Raw genomic sequence first — 7,059 nt, forward strand, 5'->3', positions numbered from 1 at the left:
AGGCCAGCAGCACGGTTCAATTCCCGCACCAGCCTCCCCGAACAGGCGGTGGAATGTGGCGACTAGGGGCTTTTCACAGTAACTTCATTTGAAACCTACTTGTGACAAGAAGCGATTTACATTTCATTTCAACATTGACCCTCTCAGGGCGAACTGTCCCTCCACGCCAATCAGATCCGTCTCCGGGCTACCAGGGAGGCAAAGGCCAAAACCTCAGCCCCTCTGGCCCCCTGGAATCCCGGGTCCTCCGACACTCCAAGAGTGATCATATTATCATAATGCTTGGACCGGGAATGGAGAAGAGAAAGGAGCAACGTAAAGAAGAGGGTTAACTTCAGTGTGATGAGAGGGGGTCTAGCCAGGGGGAAATGGAATCAGAGACTGACAGGAAAAACTGGAGCAGGAACAGGTGATCTTTAAGGTCCATCTTGGACCATCCAATGGAGTGAAAGGTGGGAGATAGGGAAAATAATTAAACTAAAATAAAGAGCTTGTGAATCATGGCAGGTGAATTCTTCAAGCCAGATCTAAGTGAAATGTTGAGAGAGGAACTGTTCCAACTAGCAAGAGAGAAACTGATAGAATGGCGATGGACGTGAAGGGGAATCAGAAAATCTTCGACCAGCAAATGAGTAATGAGTCGGTAGTCAGAGGTGGGGGTGGGATTTTCCCGCTGCGCAGGCCCAGCGCGGTCCCGGGCGAGACAGGTGAATCACGCGAGAACCCAAATCGTGCTTCACAGTGGGCGCAAGACCTTGCGCAAGTCACGTGACTCGCGGCGCCCGGCGTGATCCGGCCTCAATGGGCATGCGCCAGATAATTATATTTAACTGAGATATTGGGCTCAATGAAAGATCCCGGAGGCGTACGCGCCCTGCGCCCGGGAGCCAATGGGTGGGCCTCAAGCGGGCACCTTTAGCGCTGCAGGCCATTAGACACCCTTGGGTGGTCGGGGACAGGGCAGGGTAGTACCCGGGCACCCCTGCCAGCGCCTGGCACACTCTGGCACCTTGACACTGCCAGCCTGGCCCCCTGGGCCCCTGGGCTCGCCGGCACTGCCAATGTGTCAGGTTCACACTGCCAGGGTTTCGAGCTGGTTTGCTGACAGTTGTGTCGCTGGCCGGGGGGGGGGGGGCTTCTGCCGGGGACTAGTGGGGGATGGCCAGGAGGTGAGCTGTGGGGTCGGGGTGGGCGGGCACGGACCACCATTGCCGCAGCCGGAAAGGCAGGGATGCAGCGGCGCACGCCGCTGACTGCCCCCTGGGTGCCCTCCGGCTCCAGCCGACCCATCAGCTGCATGGGCGCGCTCCAACGTAACCATGCCATCTTGTTGTCTGGGACGAGGGCTTGGTTCTCCGATTCTGCGGCTAGGTGCCGATGCCGGGGTGGGAACTGTGCTGTTTTACAACGGCAAAATTGGTGCCGAACCCTCACCGGTTCCCTGACCGGTTAGGGGCTAACAGCAGCGCCTGGTCGAACCCCCAGTTGGCACGCCAAAAACGGCCAGAGATTGTCAAGCAGTGACTAGTGGGGTATCGCAGGGATCTGTGCTCAGACCCCAACTGTTCACATTGTATATTAATGATTTGGACGAAGGGACTAAATGTATTATTTCCAAATTTGCAGATGATACAAAGTTGGGGGGGAGAGTGAGCTGTGAGGGGGATACAGAGATACTTCAGCGGGGATTTGGACAGGCTGAGTGAGTGGGTATGTGTGAGTGGGCAGATGCAGTGTAATGTGGATAAATGTGAGGTTATCTGCTTCGGGAGCAAAAATAGGAAGGCAGATTATTATTTGAATGGGTGTAAATTGAGAGAGGCGGACACTCAGCGAGACCTTGCTGTCCTCGTGCATCAGTCGCTGAAAGTAAGCGCGCAGGTACAGCAGGCAGTAAAGAAGGCAAATGGTATGTTGGCCTTCATAGCGAGAGGATTGGAGTCTAGGAATAGAGATGTTTCACTGCAATTGTATCGGGCATTGGTGAGGCCACACCTGGAGTATTGTGCCCAGTTTTGGTGTCCTGATCTGAGGAAGGATGTTCTTGCTATGGAGGGAGAGCAGCGAAGGTTAACCAGGCTGATTCCTGGGATGGCGGGACTGTCATATGAGGAGAGACTGAGTCGGTTAGGATTATATTCATTGGAGTTTAGAGAATGAGGGGGTCTCATAGAAACTTACACAATTCTACCAGGATTAGACAGATTCAGAAAGAACGTTCCCGATGGTGGGGGAGTCCAGACCGAGGGGTCATAGTTTGAGGATAAGGGGTAAACCTTTTGGGACTGAGGTGAGGAGAAATGCCTCCACCCAGAGAGCGGTGAATCTGTGGAATTCGCTCCCACAGAAAGTAGTTGAGGCCAAAACATTGTGTAATTTGAGGAAGGAATTAGATTTGCTAACGGGGCTGTTGTGTTCTGTGACCTTGTCCTTGCAATGATTCACACAGAATTGCTAGTGACTTCACGAGAATGATGATTTATTGACGTACACGTGATAAGGTAACAGTCAGAATGCCACACAGACAAAGTTACTGGTTGAGTCACACCGGGCTGGATTCTCCGTTGCTGAGTGCTGACATCAGGGACACCGGCGGGCACGCCCGTGCTGATTCTGCGACCGGTGAGGGGCTAGCAGCGGTGTCGCTGGGATCACCAGCGAAACCCACAAAATATGGTGCGGGAATCGCCGGGTCCGAGACGGACACTCGCAGGAAGCTGCAGCCGCGATATACCCCCCCCCCACACACACACACTGATCAGGGCTGGAAAGATGGGACAGGTTTTGCCGGAGCACCCGTACAGCTGATGCTGGCTGTGGTAACGGTGTTGTGTACCCGTCCGCCATGACTCCACAGCCCGCCTCCTGGCCACCCCCCCCCAGCAAGTGGCACGGCTGGCGGTGAAGACTGGCGGTGCTGGACACTGTCCGTACGCCCTCTCTCTCTCTCTCTCAGCACCCGCCACGCCAGGGTCACGATTAGCGAGAGCACACGTGGACCGCGCCCTCGGGAACTCGGCGCGTCGGAGGCGGAGAATCGCGGGTGGGCCCACGAATGATATGCGAACAGTGTTTCAACGACGCGTGGCGTGCATCACAGTGACGCTGTTTTCGGGGAGCGGAGCATCGTGATCCGGCATCGAACCGACGCTTGCCGCGTTGGGAGCTGTTCTCCGCTCGATCGCACGCCCTGATTTTGACATCGGCCAACGGAGAATCCAGCCCATAAACTCTCCTGGAATTACCCTGATGTACGACTGTCCTTGTGTACGCCTTACAACCTTCTGCCGACAACCCGATGTCACATGACTGATGACTGGCGCCACCTCTTGGTGGGAGGGCAGCACGGTGGAGGGCAGCACGGTGGAGGGCAGCACGGTTGAGGGCAGCACGGTGGAGGACAGCGCGGTGGAGGGCAGCACGGTGGAGGGCAACGCGGTGGAGGGCAGCACGGTGGTGGGCAGCGCGGTGGAAGGCAGCGCGGTGGAGGGCAGCACGGTGGAGGGCAGCGCGGTGGAGGGCAGCGCGGTGGAGGGCAGCGCGGTGGAGGGCAGCGCGGTGGAGGGCAGCGCGGTGGAGGGCAGCGCGGTGGAGGGCAGCGCGGTGGAGGGCAGCGCGGTGGAGGGCAGCGCGGTGGAGGGCAGCGCGGTGGAGGGCAGCGCGGTGGAGGGCAGCGCGGTGGAGGGCAGCACGGTGGAGGGCAGCACGGTGGAGGGCAGCGCGGTGGAGGGCAGCACGGTGGAGGGCAGCACAGTGGAGGGCAGCGCGGTGGAGGGCAGCGCGGTGGAGGGCAGCATGGTGGAGGGCAGCACGGTGGCACAGTGGGTTAGACCTGCTGCCTCACGGCGCCGAGGTCCCGGGTTCGATCCCAGCTCTGGGTCACTGTCCGCGTGGAGTTTGCACATTCTCCCCATGTCTGCGTGGGTTTCACCCCCACAACCCAAAGATGTGCAGGCGAGGTGGATTGAACACGCCTCTTAATTGGAAAAAAATAATTGGATACTCTTTAAAAAAAAAATTTTTTATTTTAAATGATTGGTCGTGACCAATGTGTGGGGTTGCGGGGATAGAGCGGGGGAGTGGGCCTGGGCACGGTGCTCTTTCAGAGGGTCGTGCAGACGCGATGGGCCGAATGGCCTCCTTCTGCACAGTAGGGATTCTATGATTTACAATTTACACCAGCTTTCTGCTATTTTCCACCAATGACCTCTCAGATTAGAATCTACTGTGGTTTTTTTTATAGCTTCCAACATTCAGTCTGAGGCAACCAGCATCTGCTAATGTCCTATTCTGGAAAGACAGATGGTGAGGGATAAAACCAAAGCCACGCTTTAAATACTTTACCTTTATTTAAACATTAAACATTACAAGCATAAAGGAAGGGGATGGATCTTGGGAACCTCCTTGATCAGTACGTTCTCAGGCTAATGCGGAAGGGGGCATCTCTGGATGTGGTGCCGGGGAATGACGTGAGGCAAGTGGGCCAAGTGACTGTGGGGAACACTTGGGTAAGAGTGATCATAATTTTTTTTTACAAAAACATTTTATTAAGACATTTACGATTTTATAATAGTAATTACAAATGTAAACGTAACTGAATAAATAACCCCCCCCCCAACCCCCCAACCCCCCAACCAACAACCATACTCATCCAACATGGCTTACACACACAGTTCCCCAGTCCCTCCTCCTCCACTCGCTGGCCTCGCCTAAACTAAACTATCTCCCCCTACCCCCCTCATTCCGCAACCCCCCCCCCTTTATTGTATCGGCTAACAGTTTCGTTTTTTCCTAAGAAGTCGATAAATGGCTGCCATCTCCGGACGAACCATAACGGGGGCTGTTTAGCACAGGGCTAAATCGCTGGCTTTGAAAGCAGACCAAGGCAGGCCAGCAGCACGGTTCAATTCCCGCACCAGCCTCCCCGAACAGGCGGTGGAATGTGGCGACTAGGGGCTTTTCACAGTAACTTCATTTGAAACCTACTTGTGACAAGAAGCGATTTACATTTCATTTCAACATTGACCCTCTCAGGGCGAACTGTCCCTCCACGCCAATCAGATCCGTCTCCGGGCTACCAGGGAGGCAAAGGCCAAAACCTCAGCCCCTCTGGCCCCCTGGAATCCCGGGTCCTCCGACACTCCAAGAGTGATCATATTATCATAATGCTTGGACCGGGAATGGAGAAGAGAAAGGAGCAACGTAAAGAAGAGGGTTAACTTCAGTGTGATGAGAGGGGGTCTAGCCAGGGGGAAATGGAATCAGAGACTGACAGGAAAAACTGGAGCAGGAACAGGTGATCTTTAAGGTCCATCTTGGACCATCCAATGGAGTGAAAGGTGGGAGATAGGGAAAATAATTAAACTAAAATAAAGAGCTTGTGAATCATGGCAGGTGAATTCTTCAAGCCAGATCTAAGTGAAATGTTGAGAGAGGAACTGTTCCAACTAGCAAGAGAGAAACTGATAGAATGGCGATGGACGTGAAGGGGAATCAGAAAATCTTCGACCAGCAAATGAGTAATGAGTCGGTAGTCAGAGGTGGGGGTGGGATTTTCCCGCTGCGCAGGCCCAGCGCGGTCCCGGGCGAGACAGGTGAATCACGCGAGAACCCAAATCGTGCTTCACAGTGGGCGCAAGACCTTGCGCAAGTCACGTGACTCGCGGCGCCCGGCGTGATCCGGCCTCAATGGGCATGCGCCAGATAATTATATTTAACTGAGATATTGGGCTCAATGAAAGATCCCGGAGGCGTACGCGCCCTGCGCCCGGGAGCCAATGGGTGGGCCTCAAGCGGGCACCTTTAGCGCTGCAGGCCATTAGACACCCTTGGGTGGTCGGGGACAGGGCAGGGTAGTACCCGGGCACCCCTGCCAGCGCCTGGCACACTCTGGCACCTTGACACTGCCAGCCTGGCCCCCTGGGCCCCTGGGCTCGCCGGCACTGCCAATGTGTCAGGTTCACACTGCCAGGGTTTCGAGCTGGTTTGCTGACAGTTGTGTCGCTGGCCGGGGGGGGGGGGGCTTCTGCCGGGGACTAGTGGGGGATGGCCAGGAGGTGAGCTGTGGGGTCGGGGTGGGCGGGCACGGACCACCATTGCCGCAGCCGGAAAGGCAGGGATGCAGCGGCGCACGCCGCTGACTGCCCCCTGGGTGCCCTCCGGCTCCAGCCGACCCATCAGCTGCATGGGCGCGCTCCAACGTAACCATGCCATCTTGTTGTCTGGGACGAGGGCTTGGTTCTCCGATTCTGCGGCTAGGTGCCGATGCCGGGGTGGGAACTGTGCTGTTTTACAACGGCAAAATTGGTGCCGAACCCTCACCGGTTCCCTGACCGGTTAGGGGCTAACAGCAGCGCCTGGTCGAACCCCCAGTTGGCACGCCAAAAACGGCCAGAGATTGTCAAGCAGTGACTAGTGGGGTATCGCAGGGATCTGTGCTCAGACCCCAACTGTTCACATTGTATATTAATGATTTGGACGAAGGGACTAAATGTATTATTTCCAAATTTGCAGATGATACAAAGTTGGGGGGGAGAGTGAGCTGTGAGGGGGATACAGAGATACTTCAGCGGGGATTTGGACAGGCTGAGTGAGTGGGTATGTGTGAGTGGGCAGATGCAGTGTAATGTGGATAAATGTGAGGTTATCTGCTTCGGGAGCAAAAATAGGAAGGCAGATTATTATTTGAATGGGTGTAAATTGAGAGAGGCGGACACTCAGCGAGACCTTGCTGTCCTCGTGCATCAGTCGCTGAAAGTAAGCGCGCAGGTACAGCAGGCAGTAAAGAAGGCAAATGGTATGTTGGCCTTCATAGCGAGAGGATTGGAGTCTAGGAATAGAGATGTTTCACTGCAATTGTATCGGGCATTGGTGAGGCCACACCTGGAGTATTGTGCCCAGTTTTGGTGTCCTGATCTGAGGAAGGATGTTCTTGCTATGGAGGGAGAGCAGCGAAGGTTAACCAGGCTGATTCCTGGGATGGCGGGACTGTCATATGAGGAGAGACTGAGTCGGTTAGGATTATATTCATTGGAGTTTAGAGAATGAGGGGGTCTCATA

This window comes from Scyliorhinus torazame, chromosome 4 (assembly GCF_047496885.1).
Source record: "Scyliorhinus torazame isolate Kashiwa2021f chromosome 4, sScyTor2.1, whole genome shotgun sequence".
NCBI lineage: Eukaryota > Metazoa > Chordata > Chondrichthyes > Carcharhiniformes > Scyliorhinidae > Scyliorhinus > Scyliorhinus torazame.